Below are 25893 nucleotides of genomic sequence, written 5' to 3'. Positions count from 1 at the left end.
ACTTAAGAGATGGTCTTAAGTAGGACATCAATGAGTTGGAATCAATGTTTTGATCATGTTATAAAACTTTTCTCGATAAGTCGAGAAGTTGTGTTTATACATGGAGTTTAGTGGGAGTTACGGAAATTTTATTTAGTCCGATATGTGGATGCCATATTGATCATTGAGAATGATTTAAGACTTTTGGAGTAATATAATACTTCTTTAATATCCAGATTTATGAAGATAAATCTACATGATATTAGCGTCAATAAGAAGTCTTATGTTGATAAGATTCATGACTAGTTCAATTAAATTGAACATATTTGATTGATTCCATTTGCTTCATTTCTTGGATCAATTAAATAAGTAATGATGTATAACACTTCATATACCTTGAGTATGATGAATTGTTTTCAAAATCGAATTTAAGTAATCTTTACCAAGTAAGTCATAAAGATTACCCTTAAGTGCTTGCAGAAGCATTAAGGCTATGATGCAAAGTGTTTATGATGCAATTTTGTGTAAGGGTGTTACACAAGTGACAATTGACAATTGAGATTGCGCAAGGTTTCCGACAAAACCATAATCAAAACACAATTAGGATGGTTAAGATACCATTGTGGCAATGTTAATTAAGAAGTAGATTTTCTAGAATCGTTCTAGGCAATAAAGAACAATGAGAGATATTTACAACGAAATTGAGTACACTTGCAATCATGAGATGTGCAAGAAGGATGAGTCCCGCATTAATCTTGTGAAAACAAAGTGGGAGCTATTCTTAGGCTAGAGGGCCTATGTCTTGATTGGACCTCAACACGTACTCAGAAAGTTTTGTAATGCATATGTATACATTATAAAGGAAAACGAGTATGTAGTAAGGTTGAGTAAGGTACAAGAAGTTGATAAAACCTACTAACCAAAGCCTTCTCAAAAGCTAAACATGATGAGTCATATCATTTCAATTGAATTGAAATGAACAACTACATACAAGAACAAATTAGATTATAGAACATGAAATAGTAATCAGGCATTGACTATTCATATGTGATAATCGCATTTTTCGTTCGAGTTTTACTTTAAAACTCTTTTATTATACTTTGTTACATCCAAACGGGTTGTAGAGACAACGCTGAACCCCGTTAAAGTGAACCCGGAATAACATAGTATTAACCCATAGTCACTTGTATGAGGTGACGTCTCGAAGTGACTCGAGTGTGATGCGATTGATGGCAAGTTCAAGTGCCATAGAGTCATGTGGGATGACTAGTCGATCACATAGGCAGACTGTTAGGAACATTTTGTCGGGCCTTATGACCGCTTATAGAGTTCTGGCAATTTATATAGCCTGGTCGTGGCGAGAGCTGCTATAGTATTCTAATGAGTCGATTCTTTTGACTAAAGACTGTTCGCCTAAGATGGCACAGTTTCAGATTAACTTTGATTTGTGTTACTACGACCTTCATAAATGGGGTCAAATGGACATATTTTGGGTTATGATGGCTGTGGCTAGTCGAAGGGAATAAGTGCGATAGGAATTGTCCACCCCCTTGTCAGGGTTAAAATAATATCTCAGGGCCACTCGAGGAGTAATGAACTGGAAATGCGTGGCCACGCTCGGAAGGTATCTATGATAGATAAATCCGGTCAATCAGTTATTCTCTAGATCGAGGAAACCACTCTCGATATGATCTCTTGCAAGTACGACCCGAAAGACACCTTGCATTGAGTGGGAGATAGTAATAGGACAAGAGAATTGATGACGCACACTTATCGAGGACAAGTGGGAGATTGTTGGGAAATGTGTCCTCAACAATAGTGCGATCACATGATTTAAATATCATTATTAAATCTCATTTTAATAATACATGTGGGATGTAATATTTTACAGTCAACTGGTCCACACATATCGGTAATGATTGGTTGACTAGAGTTTGACATTACTGTCGTGCGACGGTGGTGATCAGTTGATCCCCTTAGGTCATACCTATAGGGAAATACTCTTAATTGATTATTTAATTAATCGTATACCGATACGAGTTAATTAAATTGCTTAAAATTGACGGATGATTTTTGTGAGTATAATTTACGTATCTTATTGTAAATATGATTAAATGAGACACGGTCTAAGTAATCGAATTGTTTCATTACTTATATGAAATTATTGTTTACAGAAACAATTGAAACGGAATGAATAAATTATTATAAATACAGAATGTTGTAGTTTATAATTCGGGAACACTTTTGGTACAAGTAATTACAAATTACTAGTCCATTTTGTTAATGACATATTTTATGAGTATGTTGATTTTTAATGTGTTAAAAATACATTACAATTTCATAAGTCAAGTAACATGTCACACATGTTACAATTGACAAATGACAAAGATAATATGGACTACCATTTTACATGGTAACCGAAAATATGAAGGGCATTAAGGGTTTGTGTTATTTAATTTATTTTATTCTAAATAAAACACAATGATAACCCTAGAGTTCCATGCCTAGCCTCTTGTGAAGAGCAAAAGTGAAATGCATTGGGCATACTACCCAAAGCATTTTTCGGCCAACCATAGGAGAAAAGAAAAGAGTTTTTCTTTTCAATTTATTCATTCATCCTTACACACAACATTTTTAGTAGTGTAAGAAAGATACTCTCTACAATTGTGATTTTTCTAGAGAAATAAAATCTCAATAATACTCCCTCTTGACCGAGATTTTCAAGAGTAAAAATACAATTTATTTTGTGTCAATTTTATAGTAAAACTAATATTATTACTAGATCTAAATAATATTGGTTATTATGAGTTTCCTTGGGTATATGCTTTTGGGAGAGGTTCTAATTTGAACCTTGTTCATCCAATATTTGGAAGCTCAAGAACAAGTGAGTAGGTGAACTCACTTGTGCCCATAAATCCGAAAATCACAATGTAAGATGATGGTTTCTTCTTCATATTGTTTATTAGTTTGCATGCATAAGATCCACCATTTAATTTTATGACAAATTAAAATAAAACATATATGAATATGTTGAGTATATAGATCTACTTTTCCTTCAATCGGTATCAAGAGCCATGGTTGTTTGCATGCAAATCGGTTAAAAGTTTTTCCGAGTTATAAAGATTAACATATAAAACTTGTATAATTTGTGTTGTTATGATATATCACAAAATAAATTTTTGCATGTTAAAGTTTCTGATCCTAAAATATATTTAGGATATTTTGGTTAATTTATGGATTTTATTGTTCATTTTATATAATATTGGCATTAAAATGTGATTTTTATGATAAAAATGTCATTTTTGGACGACAATTAGCTAAACTTCGAATTTTTAGGTGGTTTTTGGATATGTTTTCACATATATTACTTTTCGATGATCTGGAAATTTTCATAATTTTATGAGTTCTTATGCTCGAAAAATGGATTTTTCATGATAAAAATCGGATTTAGATGAAAAATAGGTTAATATGAGAAATACTTCGAATCTGGTCATAGAAATTTAGTATGTTGTCACATGCAATTTTACAAGATGTGTGTAAAATAATGGGCTATATTGAAGTCTTTGCATGATTTATGGATTTTGGATGAAAAATAGCATAAATAGTGACTTAATTAGTGAATAATTCCTAAAACATACTCCATGACTAAGGAAAAACGTCATATGTTGCATTTTATTATCCATTTCAGATCTAAAATTGAAAAGTTAATGAATATAATTTTTCTCATGTTTTTATGATTATTTTGTTAAAAAACCGATAAACCGCAACATTGTTTATCCGGAAAAATTTCGAAATTTTTAACCTATGTTTTTAAACATTATGAGTGTCATGGTATTTTTCCAGAATGTTCATGAGTTTAAATTTCAAATTATAAATTTATTTGAAATTTTGTGATTTATTTGAAGTTTATAGCTTATTTTTGTAATTTTTGGTCCATTAATGAACAATTTTAGAAATATGAGTTAATTATGGTCAAATAATTAGTGAAGACTAAATTTTGAGTCCTAAGAGGTTAGGGTAATTAACTTATACATAAATATGAATTTATGTAATTTTTGTGATTATAAAATGTTGAAATCACGCATATCCGTATAAAAACCGAGTAATATACGATATTGGCTAATTAAGGCGATTTAGCATAAAATTGGGCATGATTATACATATTATAATGCTGCATTTTCTTTATGATTGTCATAATTTTAATTTATGTAATTTTGAATTATGTAATTTTTACTTAGTATGACCTTAGTTTTTTAATTGGTATTTCCCGAAATGTATGGGAATATCGATTCGGTTGTAATTTTATTGTGATCTCGTATCACCGTTTTGTAATTTAATAGATTTATTTTATTTTTCTTACAAATGTATAATAGGAAATTATGTAATTTATTATGTAATTTTATTCATTTCGGAGTTCCCAAAGATGGATTTCTTCAAGATGGCGATACATAAAGACGGTGTTACCTCGAGATGCGTGCCACAACCGAAGTTCAAGGGACCAATGGAGTTGGTTTCCAAATATGTAATAGTTAAATAGTTTTTCTATTTTAGGAAGGCCATACTAGGATTTTATTTAATTTATGCTTTGCATTTTATTCATATGTTGCATGCATCGCTAAATCGCCATAACTAAAACATGCATCATCTTTTAATCGAGTTTATCGACCATGTCAATTAGAATTATCGTAGTTCACCTCTTTAGTTCACTTAAAACGTGATAGATAATAAATTGACATGACCTCTCGCTAAAACAATTAATTGAGACATAGCCTTACCAAATAGTAGAAACCATGAAAACCTATTTCGCGAGGGAGTGCAGTCGGCCACACCGGGGTACAAACCTTGTTACGTAGGGGATGTGGGTGATAAATGTCTATCCACCGAATTCATGTTGATAAGGGATGTATCGGCCACACCGTGCCCAAGTTGATGTGGATTTGGATCATGGACACATTTATTCGAAATTTGGGTTGAACTCAACAAAAGTTTTGATAAGGGATGTATTGGCCACACCGTGCCCTTGTCGGATGTGTTTTGGGCTAAAGATAAATGTTAATGTAATTTTATCGACCAAGAGTTCTAAAAGTAGAATCGATTAAAGAGTTAATCCACCGAGTTATATTGATAAGGGATGTATCGGCCACACCGTGCCCAAGTTAATATGAATTTGGATCTTGGAATCATTTATCATAGTTGGGTAGAGGTCACTATGTAAATGCTATACTTGTTTTTCAAGTATTAATAAAACGATAAATGTTAAGTTTTCCACTATTCCGTTGTTATATTGTTCTATTTCTTTACCACAATTCATATACGATATCATTTCGTTTTTGATTCAAAACTCCATTAAAACATCGTAACTAAAGACAAAATTTGCATTTTCTTCTAAAGACCTTGAATTAACCATTGCTAAGGATCTCTTGCAAAGAGTATAGATTAAAGTTATTCATTATCAAACAGGTTTTTGATTCTAGACTAACACATCTACTTACAATGGATTGTTTTTCATGTACTTAAATGAATTAAGTGCCTTGAAGCGATAAATTGTTTTGGTAATTAGTTTTGTCAAGAATTCGTAATTGACCAAAATAACGCAACCACTTCAATGAAAGTTTTAAGACTAAAACGAACAAATGAAGAGTGATCTTCATGAATTCAATTTTGCTTCTCAAAGCAATGACTCATTGAAATGAGTGGGAGCATTCTCTTAAACCGTTAAGATGAGGACGAGGTTCAAGAAGTAAAGATTATAATGGAATTGATACAAGGTAATGTTAAAAGTAAAGTTGTTGAGAATAGCGATACTAAACCTATCAATCCCGACCGATAAAGTTTCCATTGTCTTAAATGTTGGACACAAGAAAGGAAACTACCCCAAATTATTGAAGAATCAACAAGTTAGTTGTGGGACATCTAATGGGACCTTATTCTTTAAATGTTTATTTGATTAAACATAAATTTTGCTAGTACCACTTCGTCAATATTAGAAACCAGTGGAGGTTTTCATCATTGTATTCGACATATAAGATGATTAGAATATGACGACTAGCAACAATGAAGTCGAGAGATAGAGTCATTGTGTACTAAATCTAGTTTTTGGGTTTGGAGTTGTACTTAATTGTGACTATTAAGTACATAAACTCTAAATAAGAATACAAACTTGTTAAGATACAAAAGAGGTTTCACTTTTGTGACCCTATACACCACGATTTGATATATGGCTAGCCCATTATCAAGGTGATTATATTCTAAACCAAACTAGAATGATATATCATGAAGATGATGTAAGACTCAAATTGGTAACCCAAGATTAAACCTTGAATTTTGGAATGATGAACGCAAAGAGTTATCGAGTACTCTTGAAACCATTAGATTGTTAATGGTATATGCGTATCTTGTATTCAAAGCAAGATATCTCGTGCCTTTTGGTTGAAAAGGAGATCGAGGTTTTAAATCATTGATCCAAAATAGGTTAATCATTTTCTTTTACCAACGATTTAAGTTGACGCTAATGTATTCACTTAATAAGGTAAATAGAAAAATCTTTGAAGAAGTTTAAAGAGTTCAAGGAATCACGATTTAGTCGTGATGGGATTTTCAAAGTGAAGACTTTGATATAAGCCAAAGGAAATGTGATATAGTATCACAAGTTAATCTCTCTTAGCACGCATTATAGAATAATGTGTGGTTGGATAAGAAATCAAACGCTATTCAATATGGTTTGGACTTCAATCAAGTTACTTGATCCTTTTGGGGATTTTATCAATTTTTGTCTAAATTATTTTTCCACTAAATCGAATCATATGAGATATGAAATGGTAAGGGTACCATGTTTGTAAGTTTTCACAAGAAACAAATGCTCAGTTTTTCCCTCTTCAATTATCACGAGTACGACGGGTTTGCGTCTCGTGAAGCTGTCTTTCTAAACTACAAGTTTATTTTTAGAAGACAGAGTGGGAGAAATTATTCAAGAGCCACAAAGAATGCCACAGAGAATGTTATGTCGCAAGAAACTGGTCTTTCTTGGCTACATGAGACGTTTTGTGTAAGACATTGTTTCTTCAAAACCTAGGAGGTTAAATTCGTCACTTGTTAAAGATGATGAATTCATGCTACTTTTAAGAAAGTAAAGAACTTATAACTTACAAAAGAAATCGTTTGATTCAAGTTGATTACTTCTGGAAAGTAATGAACATATGACTTACATAAGATATGAGAGTGTTTAAGTCACAACTCAATACAAGGCTTAGAGCCATGAAAATCCGAAATAAAAAGACTTGATTAGTGACAAAGGGTTTTGCACTAATAAAGAGAGATTTCAAAGCTTGATTGGTGGAAAAGTGTTTTGCACTAATTGAAATGCTTAAGTCTATTTGGATCTTCTTAGGGATTGTGTTTCATTATCAGGATACGCATACAGCATGTGAATCTAAAAACCACTTCTTCAAAAGAAGGAATGTATTCAATACATGTCATGAGTTTTATAGATTCTTGCAATCCTAAGATAATGTGCAACTTAAGAGATGGTCTTAAGTAGGACATCAATGAGTTGGAATCAATGTTTTGATCATGTTATAAAACTTTTCTCGATAAGTCGAGAAGTTGTGTTTATACATGGAGTTTAGTGGGAGTTACGGAAATTTTATTTAGTCCGATATGTGGATGCCATATTGATCATTGAGAATGATTTAAGACTTTTGGAGTAATATAATACATCTTTAATATCCAGATTTATGAAGATAAATCTACATGATATTAGCGTCAATAAGAAGTCTTATGTTGATAAGATTCATAACTAGTTCAATTAAATTGAACATATTTGATTGATTCCATTTGCATCCGCTGCCGGATCAATTAAATGAGTAATGATGTATAACACTTCATATACCTTGAGTATGATGAATTGTTTTCAAAATCGAATTTAAGTAATCTTTACCAAGTAAGCCATAAAGATTACCCTTAAGTGCTTGCAGAAGCATTAAGGCTATGATGCAAAGTGTTTATGATGCAATTTTGTGTAAGGGTGTTACACAAGTGACAATTGACAATTGAGATTGCGCAAGGTTTCCGACAAAACCATAATCAAAACACAATTAGGATGGTTAAGATACCATTGTGGCAATGCTAATTAAGAAGTAGATTTTCTAGAATCGTTCTAGGCAATAAAGAACAATGAGAGATATTTATAACGGAAATTGAGTACACTTGCAATCATGAGATGTGCAAGAAGGATGAGTCCCGCACACTGTGAAAACAGTGGGAGCTATTCTTAGGCTAGAGGGCCTATGTCTTGATTGGACCTCAACACGTACTCAGAAAGTTTTGTAATGCATATGTATACATTATAAAGGAAAACGAGTATGTAGTAAGGTTGAGTAAGGTACAAGAAGTTGATAAAACCTACTAACCAAAGCCTTCTCAAAAGCTAAACATAATGAGTCATATCATTTCAATTGAATTGAAATGAACAACTACATACAAGAACAAATTAGATTATAGAACATGAAATAGTAATCAGGCATTGACTATTCATATGTGATAATCGCATTTTTCGTTGGAGTTTTACTTTAAAACTCTTTTATTATACTTTGTTACATCCAAACGGGTTGTAGAGACAACGCTGAACCCCGTTAAAGTGAACCCGGATTAACATAGTATTAACCCATAGTCACTTGTATGAGGTGACGTCTCGAAGTGACTCGAGTGTGATGCGATTGATGGCAAGTTCAAGTGCCATAGAGTCATGTGGGATGACTAGTCGATCACATAGGCAGACTGTTAGGAACATTTTGTCGGGCCTTATGACCGCTTATAGAGTTCTGGCAATTTATATAGCCTGGTCGTGGCGAGAGCTGCTATAGTATTCTAATGAGTCGTTTCTTTTGACTAAAGACTGTTCGCCTAAGATGGCACAGTTTCAGATTAACTTTGATTTGTGTTACTACGACCTTCGTAAATGGGGTCAAACGGACATATTTTGGGTTATGATGGCTGTGGCTAGTCGAAGGGAATAAGTGCGATAGGAATTGTCCACCCCCTTGTCAGGGTTAAAACAATAACTCAGGGCCACTCGAGGAGTAATGAACTGGAAATGCGTGGCCACGCTCGGAAGGTATCTATGATAGATAAATCCGGTCAATCAGTTATTCTCCAGATCGCGAAAACCACTCTCGATATGATCACTTGCAAGTACGACCCGAAAGACACCTTGCATTGAGTGGGAGATAGTAATAGGACAAGAGAATTGGTGACGCACACTTGTCGAGGACAAGTGGGAGATTGTTGGGAAATGTGTCCTCAACAATAGTGCGATCACATGATTTAAATATCATTATTAAATCTCATTTTAAGAATACATGTGGGATGTAATATTTTACTATCAACTGGTCCACACATATCGGTAATGATTGGTGACTAGAGTTTGACATTACATCGTGTGACGGCGGTGATCAGTTGATCCCCTTAGGTCATACCTATAGGGAAATACTCTTAATTGATTATTTAATTAATCGTATACCGATACGAGTTAATTAAATTGCTTAAAATTGACGGATGATTTTTGTGAGTATAATTTACGTATCTTATTGTAAATATGATTAAATGAGACACGGTCTAAGTAATCGAATTATTTCATTACTTAGATGAAATTATTGTTTACAGAAACAATTGAAACGGAATGAATAAATTATTATAAATACAGAATGTTGTAGTTTATAATTCGGGAACACTTTTGGTACAAGTAATTACAAATTACTAGTCGATTTTGTTAATGACATATTTTATGAGTATGTTGATTTTTAATGTGTTAAAAATACATTACAATTTCATAAGTCAAGTAACATGTCACACATGTTACAATTGACAAATGACAAAGATAATATGGACTACCATTTTACATGGTAACCGAAAATATGAAGGGCATTAAGGGTTTGTGTTGTTTAATTTATTTTATTCTAAATAAAACACGATGATAACCCTAGAGTTGCATGCCTAGCCTCTTGTGAAGAGCAAAAGTGAAATGCATTGGGCATACTACCCAAGGCATTTTTTCGGCCAATCATAGGAGAAAAGAAAAGAGTTTTTCTTTTCAATTTATTCATTCATCCTTACACACAACATTTTTAGTAGTGTAAGAAAGATACTCTCTACAATTGTGATTTTTCTAGAGAAATAAAATCTCAAAAATACTCCCTCTTGACCGAGATTTTCAAGAGTAAAAATACAATTTATTTTGTGTCAATTTTATAGTAAAACTAATATTATTACTAGATCTAAATAATATTGGTTATTATGAGTTTCCTTGGGTATATGCTTTTGGGAGAGGTTCTAATTTGAACCTTGTGCATCCAATATTTGGAAGCTCAAGAACAAGTGAGTAGGTGAACTCACTTGTGCCCATAAATCCGAAAATCACAATGTAAGATGATGGTTTCTTCTTTATATTGTTTATTAGTTTGCATGCATAAGATCCACCATTTAATTTTATGACAAATTAAAATAAAACATATATGAATATGTTGAGTATATAGATCTACTTTTCCTTCAGTAACATGGTTAGCCAAACACATTAACCCGGATTTTAACAAAGACAAGACATACAAACCAGTTAAAGGAGGCAACCTTCTTGATTTGGCCACTATGATCAACAAGTTCCATTGGGTCAAGAATGATAATCTTGACAACAAGTTTGAGTGGCTCACTAAAGAAGCTAAGACCTTCATATTGCCTAACAAGATATGCCGCATCAATGTCCCAAGTGCAAGCTACCTACTACCCGTCTCCGATGAAGCCGAGATGATTATGACACAACATAGGGAATCGCATGCCAAGCCCTCCTCCTCCTATATTGTGACTCCATCATATCCATTTGCCTACCAAGAATTCAAATCAAGTGGCTCAAATGTCGTGGTAGGCAAAGACTACTTGACTCAACTATTGCAACATATACATAAGAAAGCTCAGGAGGATCGGGTCAATGCTTACCGAGCTCAATATCCACCTCTCCTTCATTTAGCTAGGCAAGGACTACTTGATCTTATATGTCCTTTTCCTAATTGGGCGGATATGGAGGTATTCTTCCCAAATGCTCCTAGAGATGCCGATATAGATGGTGAAGTTGCTAAGGGGAAGGAGATTGTTGTTGAGAGCGGGGAAGGTAGTGACTCTTGCCATGAGGACGAAGAGGAAGAAGTGCAAAGTTCAAGTGATGATGAAGATGGTGAAGCCTCCGGGTCCATGGAGGTAGATGATGATGATAATGAGGAAGATGATGATGGCAATGATAGTGTTGAGGATGTCGCAATGAGCGACAAATGAGGATTGACAAGCATTTGGAGGATGTCACAATCCATTGTGAGTTTTCTACACCTCCTTCTAGCTTTGGTTATGTCTCTTGTTTCAAATTTTTAATCTTGATCATTGGTTTTGAGTCCTAGCAACACCTAGAGGACTCCCACCTCGGTCCCATTGAGGTGTCTCATATTGTTCCCACTTTTGAAAATCCAAAATGACAAACTAGTTTCATGCATTGCATACTTGTGCATGAACTCCCCCACTTATACACTAGAAATAGTGTCTTACTTGGTTTGGGGAAGTTCAAGCACAAACATTGAGAGTTAGGGGAAGTTCAAGCACAACCATTGAGAGTTAATCTAAATTAGATCTCCAACCAATAAATTCATGCATCATATAGTATAGTTTAGAATGTATCACTTGCGTATATGTCATGTAGTTTGCATTTTAGTGTAGAAATCATGCATTCTCATTTAGCTTGCATAATTTCCTATCGTATTGGTCATTGAGGACAATGCCCATACTAGTGTGGGGATGGGAAATTCTAACTCGACTTTTAAATCAAAAATTATAAAAATTTAAAATTTTGAAAAATACAAAAATATGTTCTTTCTTTTTCACAAAAACCAAAACCATAAAAACTTGAAAAATTTGAAAAACCAAAAACATGTTCATTCCTTTATAGTGTAGAATTGTATATCTTGTATATATTTGTTTGTTTGTTTGTCTATCCTTTTTCACATTGATCGACTACGCCACATCCGAGACATGAGGATTATGAAGACCGCATGGTATGATCTTTCCAATTTCTTTTTTCCTCTTTATGTTAATGACTATGTGGCTTTATTTTGATTGATGCGGTATGAACCAATGTGATTGTAGGAGTTGCATTTAGCTTATATGACATACTAGTTGGTAGTAGCATATGCATTAGGTTGTATAAATGATAGTTGCATCATGGCATGTAGTTGCATTTTAGAAAAGAAAATTGTGAAAACATCTATTTGGGAAACTTGACAAGTGCATATAAGGCCCTTGTAGATAGTTTTTCTTCTTGAGACTTTGCTCACTAGAATGCTTCTAATACACCATAGGATGTGTCATGCTAGTATCCTTTGACCCATGGATTAAGGCCTAGTCAAGAGTACCTTATGGTGTGATAACTCCTTGGCTACCGTTTATTTCAAGGTGACCCTTGAAACCATGCAACCATCTTCCACATCTATCACATTTTGTCAACAAAAAGGGAATGGGCACAAAAATTATCAAAAATTGAGTTCAAGCATTGAAATGAAAAATCAAAAAGTTTGCAAAATGCATCAATGAAAAGAGGAGCAAAAATAGACTCCTATGCTTTAAATATAAGCACCCTCCTTACAAATTAGGGTGACTTTGAAAATGTTCAAAAAATGCAAAAAGTTGAAAATTGTGAAGTATTGAAATGCCAAACATCAAAGAAATGGCAAAAAGAAATTGTTCTCAAATATCAAATGCCACAAGAAATTGGGGGGAATAGCAATATCAAAAGCAAAATCCCATATGAAACTCAAAATACAAATGATACCTTTATCCATTGAATCCACTTTTGTGCATGGTAGAGAGGGGACAACCCTTCTTCTTGTCTAGGCAAGAAGGGGAATTCCACGATCGTCCAGTGTTTCTAACACCATAGGAAGATTAATCTTGACGAAAGCATTTAACGATTGAGGACAAAGGCACCCTCGCTTGACACAACTTGGAGGTGATTTATTGGTATCCCCCCTAGGCTTAGTAGCTTGAAGAAACCATATATATAATGGAGTGTGTACCCTTAGATTGTTTCCCTTGTAGATAATTTCCGCCACTTAGATGAGAAAAATGGCTATTCATTTTTTTAGATGCATCCATTACTTGCTTTTGTGTGCTTAATGCATGGATGTATCACCATTTTGGCAAGCCCCACCTTGCCTTGCAAGAAGGCGTCCTGCCTCATGGTTGTCTTGTTGTGAGTTGAAGGGGTGGCGTGAGTCCCGCTAATTATCTCATATCGGCTATATTAGTAGGTTAGTTTAAATAAAGGTCCTAGTTCTAGTCACCTCTTTATTCGGGACGAGCAAAGGTTCGGTTTGGGCATGTTTAATGTGACCCATATATGAGCACATTTAGTCTCCGAATTAACCTTGTTCCCATGCTTTATAGCACTTATTTGGGTTATTTACTATATTTAGTTTCCTATTTTGCATATTCTTTGAGGTTTTGTCTCCTTGGTAGGAAAGGATTGCTAACCTTGCATTTACAAGGCAAAATAGAGCTAAATTGATCGCATCTATAGACCAAGCATCAAAGAGAAGACCAACACTAGAGGCCTAAGTAGATAATAAAGTGAAATGGGCAATGATGAAAGGATCCTTACATCCCCGACATGATCCTTGAGGATTGTTAAGGTGGAAAAGAAGAAAAGTAGTCTGTCCAAGAATCCGAGCGGATCGAGCAGGATCCGGGGGTCTCAAAGCATCAAGATCCAGGCGTCTTGTGCCCAAGATGAGCGGCTTACAGCTCCCTGAGCCGAGCGTCTTCCCCAGGATCCGAGCGGATCACAAGTCAGAAGAGCCCGTGCCACAGCACAGGACGGGCGGATCGTGGCAAGACTAGCTATAGGGATACGCTCATTTCCTCCGAAAGGAGCATTTCCTCAACTTTTCTTAGGGTCTTAATAGTCATTTAAGCTCTTAGTAACCCTAATCCTTGTACCTAATCTTTAGTATAAATACCCCATTGTACTACCTAGATTAGCATCCATCCTTAATGAAGTTGTAATCACTTCTTAATCTTATCTTAATACTCTCAAATCAGTCTTAATTTAGTTGTAATACAATTTCTCAATATTAATCATATCTTAATCTTTCATTAATTTCTCTATTGTCCTTCAATTATTTTGGGTAATTAGAAGATTATTTGGGTTTATTTGGGAGATTGACATCCTTCCATTAATCATCAAGTACTTCAATTATTCTTTGCTTTATTATTTGGAATCATCTTCATAGGTATAATTCTCTTTACCCTTGTTTAATTATTGTTAATCATTTTCATTTATTCATCATGTTTTGCCTTGTTAGTTTGATTGACAATCTTATTAGCATGTTGAACTTGATAATCAGTGAGTAGTTTCCTTAGCTAGGGTTAATGGGGAATTAGGGGAAAAAAATAGGGGAATTGATTCATGCTTAATCTAATACGTTCTCATAATTTAATTGCTTGCTTGTTGTGATTTCAACTTATGCACATGTTATGTTTGATAAAATGCGACCCTATGAATCCATGCATTTTTTACCCATCACTTATCCCTTCAATGAGGCTTATAAGCTTATACACCAACTCGAGCCTTATTAGACCATGCATATAGTTGGATAGGAAGGATTAAATCGACTTGTAGGTGTTGTACAATCTAATCGATTCGGCTCTGGGACCCAAACCTTCTTAGGGATTGTAAGCTTATACACCAACTCGATCCCATCACAATAATATGTGCTTGCTATATAATTGAGAACATGTTTGTATGATTAACTCCCATGAATCCCCTATGAACCCATGACACCTTAGTGCCTTTAATTAATTGTTTACTTACCTCTTTACTAAGAGTAGTTTGTGAAGTTATAAATATTGTTTTGGTTGGTAGCTTTGGACGACGAGTTTAAACCAAACCAAAAATGGCGCCGTTACCGGGGACGGTGTTAAATTGACTTGATTTTCATTAATTGTTTTTGGTTGTATCTTCCTTTACCTTGGGGAAGTAAAACTCCTCAAGTTTGTTCTAATTGTTTTCGAATTGTTTGATATTTTGCATGACTAGGAGATCACAAGGTAATCCATTACCTATTGATTTCGAAATTGAAAGGACCTTATCCAATAATAGAAGAGTTGCTAGAGGAACTTCAAGAGTTGTAGGTATTGGTGATATTGTGGACATTTAACCAAATAACATTTAGTTTACCAACCCTTTTGCAAGAGAATGAGAGGATAACCCAATACAAAACCCACCACAAAATCAACCCACAATGCCAAAATTTTCATGACATTCCGTACCAACCGAGGAGAACCTACCAAATGGTAATCCTACACCACCACATCCAACCGGTAATTTCATTGCCAAATCCACATTCATACAATTAGTTGCGAGAAGTCAATTTGGAGGGATGCCTAGTGAAGACCCTCATTCACATACGGAGACTTTTTGTGACTATTGTGATGCGATTTCTCAAACCGGAGTTACTCAAGATCAAATACGATGGTTATTATTTCCTTTCTCCTTGATCGGTACCACAACGCAATGGTTAAAAAGCCTAGATAAGGCTACCCTTGGTATTGATTCATGGAAGAAGTTGGCACTTACTTTATACAAGAAATTATATCCTCCGGAGAAGACTAACATGTTGAGAGCCCAAATCACCAGGTTCAAGCAAACAGATGAGGAATCATTGTATGAAGCATGAGAGAGATTTAAGGACACTTGTCGTTCTTGTCCACACCACGGACTTAGCGATTGGTTCCTTATGCAACAATTTTGGAATGGTCTATATGAAAACTCTCGCAACATTCTCAATATGGGATCCAATGGAATGTTCACCGAAGTTGATGACAATCAAACATGGGAAAAAATCGAAGAGATGGCGGTTCATAATTCCCAATATAGTAGGCGTCAAAAGGCTACTAGAGGAGGAAAGCATGAGGTAGATTCTATGACACAATTGGTTGCTAAACTAAGTACTCATATTGACACCATCAATTTGAAGTTTGAGAAGGCCATGGCTAAGTTTGATGAAACTTCCAAATCACCCAAACAAGATGTTAATACTATGGTGGCATCATCCTCAATTCCAAGTGGAGTATGTGAGAGTTGTGGAACTTTAGGACATGACCAAAGTGAATGTAGGGGAACAAATGAACAAGTGAATGCTTTCCAAACATACATAAGTGGCACCCCTTATTCCAACTATTACAATGAGAATACCAAATTCCATCCCAATCTTTCATACAAAAGCCAAAATGTTCAAAACCCTCAACCAACATACACCCCACCTCCAATGAGAAATCAAGTTCAAAGACCCTTTTACAACCAAAGCCAAAGTTATCAAAATCAACCTTCTTACAATCAATCCAATGACCAAGGCTTTGTTGTTCAAAAAGCGGTCCTCTAAATGCAAAAGAATCAACAAGAATTTTTCACCCAAATGCAAAAAGATAGCCAAGCCAAAGACATCACCATCAACAACATACTAGCCCACATCAAGATGTTGGAAACCCAAATATCTCAATTAACATCTTCAAGCTCTAAAAAACAAAAGGGGCAATTACTACCTCAAAGTAATCCCCCAAGACATGAATCGGTTAGTACCATCCATTTGAGGAGTGGTACAAGATATGAAGGGCCGAAGAAGTCAATTGATGAAGACATTGCGGATGCTAGTGACAAGCAAAGAGTTGTGAAGAACTCTAAGGAAGAAGAACCCGCCACCCAAGGAGCTTCAAAGAAGAAGAATGAAGAGAAGGCTAAGGAGAAAGAGCCTATTGTGATTACTTCCATTCCCAAGTCGTCAAGCTAAGCCTAAGTTTGACGAATAACTTGGAAATTTCATGGAAATTGTGAAGAACTTAGAAGTCTCAATCCCATTCACGGAATTGATCAATCATGTTCCGGCCTATGTAAAATACATGAAAGATATTCTTACCAAGAAGAAGTCCATCCGAAAACTAGAGACTATTGCCTTTACCAAAGTGAGTAGTGCTCATCTACAAGGAAGTTCCCCTACAAAACTCAAGGATCTGGGAAGCTTCTCTATTACATGCACCATTGGCGACACTACAATCAACAATGCTTTATGTGACCTTGGAGCAAGTGTAAGTGTCATGCCATACTCGGTATGGAAGAGGCTAGGAATGGGAGAGCTCAAATGCACCAACATTACGCTTCAAATGGCGGATCAATCAACAAAGATACCTCTAGGGATATGGGAGGATGTGCCCCTGAGAATTGGCAAATTCTTCATCCCGGTAGACTTTACCATTGTAGACATGGAGGAGGATTCCAACATTCCTATCATTTTAGGAAGACCTTTCTTGCATACCGCGAGAGCGGTGATTGATGTGAAACATGGAGAGCTTACACTTGAAGTGGGAGATGAGACAATCACTTTTAATCTTGACACGACAATGAGAGCTCCCCGATTACATGAGCCATGTTTCAAGATTGATCACTATAGCCAAGAAAGTGATAGGAAGAAGTTAGCATCTCAATGCAAAGATCAAGCAATGGGTAAAGAATCACCACCCATGTGGAAGAAGAAAGTGGTTAACCTCCAAGATGCTCTATCCAAAGAGCAAGGAAATTTCAACAACGAAGAGAGCTTGAATAGCTCACCACCAATCATAACAAGAAAAGAAGAAGGCCTCATTGGCCATGAAAACAAGAAAGAGGAGTTGTTTTCATCGACTCATGATACCATTGGGGAGCAAGCTAATAAAGTTTGTAGTCTATGGGATGACGAATTTGAAGGATTAGGCAATCCCTACATTGGCAAAGCTATGACCTTAGACCAAGGTTTTGGTGACCATCTTGACATGGGTCACCATCATGAAGAACACAATGTGCAACGGTCTATTGACGATCTCTATAATGAAAATTAACAAGCCTTCGACTACTTCTACAAGGTGTTGAGCAACATCAACAACACCTTAGCTATGCCCCCTTGACATCTCTAACCCTTAACTTGCATTTTACTTCTTATATTGCATTTTTGTCAATTTTGGATTTGCAATTTCATACTTTGATGTGTTTTGATGTGTAGTGTTTGATATAGTGTAATACCCCGTAATCTAGTGAAGTTTGTATAACTAATTTACGTAATTCGAATAATAAATTAAAAGCATTTATATTTAATAATTCAAAATAAGACAGAATAAATAAATAATAAAATAATAAATGAGTCGGAGGGCGTGACTTGGGTGTGATTATAAGTTGACTCAGAAATTCTAGTAACGGGATTATATAATAATAATAATAATAATAGTAATAGAAATAGTAATAACAATATAATACGATGTAATATAATAATATTTCTTAGTAATTTCCAAATTAGTTTCTTATAACCTTAACCTATCAATATAAATAGAGGGTAAATCTCAACAATAGTCTTTATAATTCATAAGTCTGAAAATAATTCATAAAAGAGAGAAGGAGATTTATAAGGGAGAAAAGGGGAAGAACTCGGCTTTTATTATCGTCTAAAGGTAAGTTTATATAACCGTCTCATAATATAATGTTTTCTTCTTATGATTATAATAACTCGAGTTATAGACCACCATAGGACCTGATTTGACTGTGACCTTGACCATGGGACACCAGAGGGTGACCGGACCCACGATGCAACACCGTTGACCGACAGGGAGAGGGTGTTTGACCGGGGTTTTGTGGTAGTGGCTGTTAGGGTAAATAATACGTTAGACTCGATTTTTGACCCTTGTTTGGTATAACCAAGACCTGACAGGGGCTAGGGGTGAGACCTAGGAGGCTAGTCGACCATGGTAGATGTCTTAGAGTGGACGTAGGTGGTAGTACGTGGTGGTGGTGGTGGCCGGAAATTCGAAAACAGGGGAGGAATTATTTGTTGTTGTTGCTATCGATATTGGGTGCTGCTATTGAGGTGTTGTTGAGTCGAGGGGATTGAGAGACCACCCTGGAGTCACCTTGGGCCAGTGGTGGCAACGGTGGTGGCTGGGCTGAGCTGGGGAATGTTAAAACCGTGTGTGATGTAAGAGTGTTGTCAGGTTGGACTGTTGTGTCGTAGGTGTCAATTGTGGCGGTTGTTAGGGCAGGATTGGGTGGCCGTGTCTTATTGGTGATGCTGGGTACGATGGGACTAGGTACGCGGTGGCTGAGTTGGGTTGTGGTGGTGTTAGAGAGGAGTTTTATAGGCGGCGTATGTTGATGTCGGATTTTCGGTAATTTGTATGATTGTGGTTGTCTTAGCTAGGGCATGTTTATACGGGTTGTAGGGGATGGCTAGGCTGGTGGTTAGTGCTCGTCGGGATGCGTCATAGTGCGGTCTAGGATGTGGCACGCTTGGGTGGTGCCGATGGTGGCTATGGGTGTCGTGAAAGACGGGTTTTTGGTGGGGTGTTAAACACGGTTTAAACTCGTGTATGTGTGTGTTAGTTTGTGCTTGGTGTTACGGGTTGTATGTGTGGTTGGGTTTTGTTTCATTAATTAATTATAAAATGGGTTAAGTCGAGTTTAATGAGTAAACGGGTTTTCGTAATGTAACTAAAACGGGAATTATAGTTATATGAGATTATAATTAACATAACTAATTATTAATATATAATTGGTAGAATTATTTAAGTAAAGTAAATAATTAGTAAATAATTGTAATTATTATTATCAATAGGTGACGATTTGTGAAGAATTTATAATCGGGTTCGGTTCCTTTATTATTGGATCGCTTTGAGCCGCTTAATTGGATATTGCTTGGCAGGCAGGGTAGCTACTCAATCACTTTAATGTTTACTTGAATGGTATTATCTGATTTTATTGGTTGAATTATTTGGAATAGTGATGGATCATATATGATTGTTGGTTGGTTGCGTTGAGATAAATTGTTTAATGATTACCTCAGCTCGTGACTGAGATGATTTGATTATTGACTACCTCAGCTCGTGACTGAGATGATTATATTGATTATTGGATTCCTCAGCTTCGTGTCTGAGATGGTAAGAAGTTGTGTTGCTCAATTGTTTGCATTTTCATATCATGAGCACTTGCATTGGATACCTCAGGACAGGTTTTGCAGGACTTGTTTCTGGGATGATGAGACTACCTCAACTTCGATTGGGATGATGAGACTATCCCGGCCAGGGATTGCCGGGATGAACGGGAGCGTCGGAGGATTGATCCTGAGCATGCATTGCATTTGCATTTAGTATTGTTCTTGTATCCATTTATTGTGGTTGTTTGTCTATTCCTACTCAACCTCGTGGTTGACCGTGTATTCATGAACACCTGTGGTGAACCTTAATGGGGAGCAGATTTGACATGTCTTAAAGATTAGCTAACTTGGGAGCTATGGGATGCGTGTGGACTTGGCCTATCTACTTAGAAGTTTAGACCACGTAGATTATGAGATCACTTTATTTATTTCCGCTGCGAGTTGTAATTATTTTATATTAAGTTTTAGGGTTTTTTTGTCAAAAACTACCTTATATTTATGTGTATTTGTAAAAATAATACCTTATATTATTTTTTTTGTTTTCAACTACCTTGGTTTTCTTTATTTTTGGTCAATAACTACCTACGCTAAGAATCTAGACATATTTGGTCTATTTTCCGGCTTTCACATATCTCACATGACTCTTTTATGTTTTAATCTTGCTAAGGCCCAATTTCGAGAAGTCATAAAGTGATTACGCTAAACTTTAGTAGATGTTTGTAGTTATTATTGAAATGAGAAATTCATTAACTTTGCTTATCTGAAGTTAAATTTTGGTTTGGACGCAGTTGATCATTGTTGTTTGATGTTAAGAAAGTCATGTGAGATAGGTTAATGTCACTAAATCGACCAAAACTCGCCATATTTTCAACGTAGGTAGTTTTTGACCAAAAAATGAGAAAACAAAGGTAGTCTAAAACAAGAAAAATAATATAAGGTAGTTTTTTTACAAATACCCCTAAATATAAGGTAGTTTTTGACAAAAAACCCTAAGTTTTATTAGATTAATTTGTAATACATATGTATTCATTAAAGTTTTAATATAAAGTACTTTGTAGAGTTGGACTTTGTTATTCACTACCTCGGAAAACCGAGATGGTAACAGTCTTATTTATTTGAGAATGTCTAGCTAAAGGCTCTTGAATAAATGGGGGTGTTACAAAGGGGTATCAGAGCGAAACGATACTCAGGCCTAACCAATGAATAATAATGAACTTTGGTTGTGTCTAAATAAAATGAACCCCGGGTAGAAACTGTTAGGATCCCCTTTTAGTGCGGTTAAGGAGACGTCCTTAATTCGTACCTTGGCCCTTCCAGTTTTGAAACGGTTACCTTGAGAGATATTATAGTGTGGGGTAATTTAAAATGAACATTGTGGACAAGGCCCTCGGGAACTGCGTCCGCGGGATCCACACTAGGCATAATCGACTCGAGGTTCTTTCGAATCGAATTAAGACAGTTTAGAGTCGCCACCAAGTTTTTTGGGAACTTGGAACCGTTCAAGTCAACTTTACACCTTTCATCGAAAAGCATAAAGCCCATCGACTACGAGTGATTAAAGATAAAGACTTGTACCCTATATCACTCGATTTGAATGACTCTCGTAATCCAATGGTATTTAGACGGATCCACAAACCATAGATCTTGAGTAAGGGGTGAGGGTACGTGTTGGGAAGCCCATAAGGACACCCAACCCCGCCCGTCGATAACGGCCTCTACTAAGTCAAGTGTCGGATTTCAAACAAGGTCATAGCTACTACGATGTATGATATGCAAACGTTGTTTTAACCCTAACATGTGACAACAATTTCTATGTCGTTTTAGATGCAACTAAACTAACTTTGTCAAAGTTGTAATTTAGCATGTGGGTTGATTGATCTAACAACATGTAAAGCAAACAAACAGGGCTTAAGGGGGAATGGGGGAGCCGTTGGGATCTACCTATTACAAACCAGGCATTTCATGCCGACACAACGATAAATAAATTACAACTCGACCTAATTACAATTGCTACATACAACTCAAAACACGACACCAAACACACGGCCATTGGGCCTTGAAAACCGTGCACATGAGGGTGGCCCACGGCTCACATGACCCACGGTCCTTGGGTCACTCCTCGTAATGCGTGCTCGCGCTTAATCTCATCGAATTAGACATAGGGCTACGCACCAAAGCATGCATTAGCATAAACCGGGCCATGTTGCTTTAGACAACATGCGGTTTACTACGCTTCTACAAACATTGGGGAACAACCGTCTAACCAAACAAGACTAAGGTTTTTAGAAATTATTTGACTCGATAAAAGAAAACAAACTTGAAAGATTACAACTCGATAAACCAACGATAAATTACAAGCTACAAAATAAACAAAGAACGAAAGACAAACAAGGAAAGAGAAACGAAATAGGAAAGACAAAACACACGGCCAACTCACGGCCCAAACCCACGGCAACCTCACGGCCAAGACAAGGCCAACCTAGTTCCTAAGTTAGATTCATTGATTAGATCGAGTGATTGCGAAAAGGGATAAGAAACAAGTTAGAAAACGAGTAAAAAAAACGATGTTGATTGATTGTCGCACGAGGGTGCATTCACACGGCCTAAAGGATCTAATTAGGTCAAATTCGCTACTTAATTTAACTCATCGAGTGTCAATAAGAAGGTGCTAATCACGCACTCTTATACTAGCGAGAAATTAGGTGAAAGAGAGAGATGCATTCAATTATTTACAGAATCGTCGATTGATTTTATAACTTACGTCGAAGCCACCTATCGTGTCTAATTAGGTTATTAAATTAAATTAAAGTCATCTAAATACGTCATAGGTTAACAACCAGAGGTTAAACTAACATGCAACGGGTCCTAGGGTATATCGATTTGGCGAAAACAAGAAAGGGGTCGAAAGCGATGAAAGTTAGACAACTCGTTTTATTTATGCCCTACCTTGAACACGAGGATATGTAAATGAGACGGGGGTGTACGACCGACAGAAGTAGCGGTTTCTTTTCCCATCTCAAGTCAACGCGGGTGTTCGTGGTGGTACTTTAACTCATACTCGGACTAACTAGTTTCATAGTTAATTAAAACAAACGATAAACAAAACGAAAACAAACAAAAAACAAACTATAAAAAAGGCATAAAAAAAAAACGAAATAAAGAAGGAGAGAAAAGGGGATTTGATGCACCCTCAACCTACATGTATCGTTGACACCGTCTTGGGTCGTAATCGATGGTAGATTTTATCTCGAGAGGCCGTCGTCGACGAAGAATAAAGCAAACACGCGTTTTGGAAAGTTTCTGGACAGCGATTTTAAAACAGTGATATCTCCCTCGTTTCACGACGAAAATTCGATCCGAAAGATGTTTTGGAAACTAGAAAGAGAGGAGAACAAGGATCTTAAAGCAACCCTGGTTCTTTTTGGGTTAATGGGCACGAAAAACGAGCGCAAACAGAACTGGACAGACAAGAGTAAACCGCGAAAACAGAGTGTTATTTCACTCTGTTTTTCGAGGGATCTCGTGTACTCTCAAGGGCAATTTGGCTCGTAATTCTTTGTCTAATATGTATATGGATGTTATGTGGTTAATTAGGAACAAGAAACTCGAATTTTTATGGAGTTTTGATGGAGGAACGAAAGGGTTTTCGAAGGAGACACACAAACAGTTTCAGTTTGTGTGTCGGTTTTGGTTAGGGTTTTTGAAGGATGTTTAGGGTTTGTTTCTGAGGTTTAAAGCTTGTATGTGATGCCTGGATGTATGGAGGACTTAGAGGAATGAATGTATGGTGAAGGGGTGGTATTTATAAGGAGTTAAAATAGGTTAAAAGAGAGGGGAGGCAAATCGGGCTAGCTGAACATAGCTGCTGTCCAGCAGCTTTTGGGGGTTTCTAGGGTTCGTTTTTGGGTTTTCTTGGTGATTAAGCTAGGATAATATGGGTAGGATACTAGGGTATGGGTTAGGGTTAATGGGTACGGGTCTTGGTAGTGTTTGGAGCGGGTTTGGGCTCGAGAATTGGCACGCAAAAACAGGGGACTGCATTGGTGTTTTGCGGGCTGCTTGTGGCCTGTTTGGGACGAGAATTTGGGCTGCTTGTGAGGGGGTTCGAACATGGGTTGATGGGTATTGGTCTAGGTGGGTTAATGTACTCGAGATTCGTGCCAATTCGCAAAGGAAACGGGCTTAAAAACCGAGCTAAAATCGAGCTCAAAAACAAGTGTTCAAAACGTGTTTTCTTCGCTTTTCAAATCGATTTTTCAAATCAATTAATAATTTAAAACAAATGACTTTTCAAATCAAGTATTCTCATAAAATGATTTTTCAAATCAAATATTTATTTTATTTTCAATAAAATAAACTTAAGAAAATAAATTCAAAATAAAGCTTTAATTTAAATATCATTTAAATTAAATGAATAATGAATTCACTTAAAAAACACATTAATTTTAAATATCATTTAAAATAACAAAATGAACTTACTAAAAACATTAATTTAAATATCATTTAAATTAACAGAAAGAATTCACTAAAAACATTAATTTAAATATCATTTAAATTAATAAAATACTTCGTCGACGGCGCCCATTCCACCTCGTAAAACGAGCTCCAAATAATGACAGTGACAACTAAAGAATACATGTGTCCTATCATCATCGGGTGTTTGTCGGGTTCTCTATAAATTCCAATATCGACGGATACGGGTATCTACGGAGCCCCCACTTTGGAGAGGCTTGGACAAGGCGAAAGTCAAAGTATACCCCAGTCCCTTTCGACACGAGGATTAATGGGTCGTTTATAGTCCATTAGACTTGCGTATATAAGCTCGCCAGCCATAAGAAGAGATCATACCTGAAACTTCGTTGGGGGATTGACTCTTGCTTTTGTTGTGTCGAAATATCATCGTTGGTCATCGACCCATAAATTGCATAAATGGTGGGTTGAGCCCTATCCTTAGGCGCCTACGTATCCGTTTCTGACGGAATCAAACCCGCGTCGTAGTTCGGCAACTGCTGACACATGCCCAAAGTTTATCATCTGCTGGCGTATGTCCAAAATTCATCATCTTCTGACATTTGCCCAAAATTTATCATCTGCTGGCGCTTGTCAAAATGGGACGGGACTTTCCGAGGAGGTTGCCGTCGCTTTCATCATTTGCTTTCAGCTACGGAATTCTTCCATTTCATACTCTTGCATTGAATTGAATTTTGAGTGGATGTCATCCCCTTCATCTTGATAATGGTCTCTGAAGCCAACGGCTTCAGAGCCCCCAGTTTGCAATGGCTCTAAAGTCGAAGACTTTAGAGCCCCCAGTTGAAGCATATCCTGCTATATTTGAAACATAGAAAATGTACTAGCAATAATCATCACATAAGCACATTTGGATCATCGATCTTGAAATTGGATTATTTGAAATACTGGGTCATCGACCCGAATTTTGAATTTGAAAATTTTGAATAATTGGGCCATCGACCCGAATTTTGAAATTGGCATCACTTGGAATGTTGGGTCATCAACCCGAAATTTGAGAAAGTTTTTGAAATTTTGAAAGTTTTTGAAATTTTGAAATTTTGAAATTTTGAAAGTTTTTGAAAGTTTGAAATTGAACCTTGATGGGTGAGCATGAAATGTGACTCAGACATTCTATACGACCGGTAAACAACGTGGGCGTAGCCCGCTACCGCAAAACAAAAAAGAAAATAAAACCGTAAGTGTGCACGGGCTTTAATTCAAATATGGACTTGTCGAGGGTAGAAAATGTAAATCGGCCGTTCCGGCGCCAAAATATGGCAAATGGGAATCACAAGGTCGTCGAACTTGGGACGGAGATATCGTATGGCATGGGCGTGCTCCCGAGGGCACATGGGAATCAAGATCACTTGGCATT

The sequence above is a fragment of the Silene latifolia genome, chromosome Y (genome assembly GCF_048544455.1).
Source record: "Silene latifolia isolate original U9 population chromosome Y, ASM4854445v1, whole genome shotgun sequence".
NCBI classification, from domain to species: domain Eukaryota; kingdom Viridiplantae; phylum Streptophyta; class Magnoliopsida; order Caryophyllales; family Caryophyllaceae; genus Silene; species Silene latifolia.
This window is presented reverse-complemented; position numbering follows the sequence as displayed.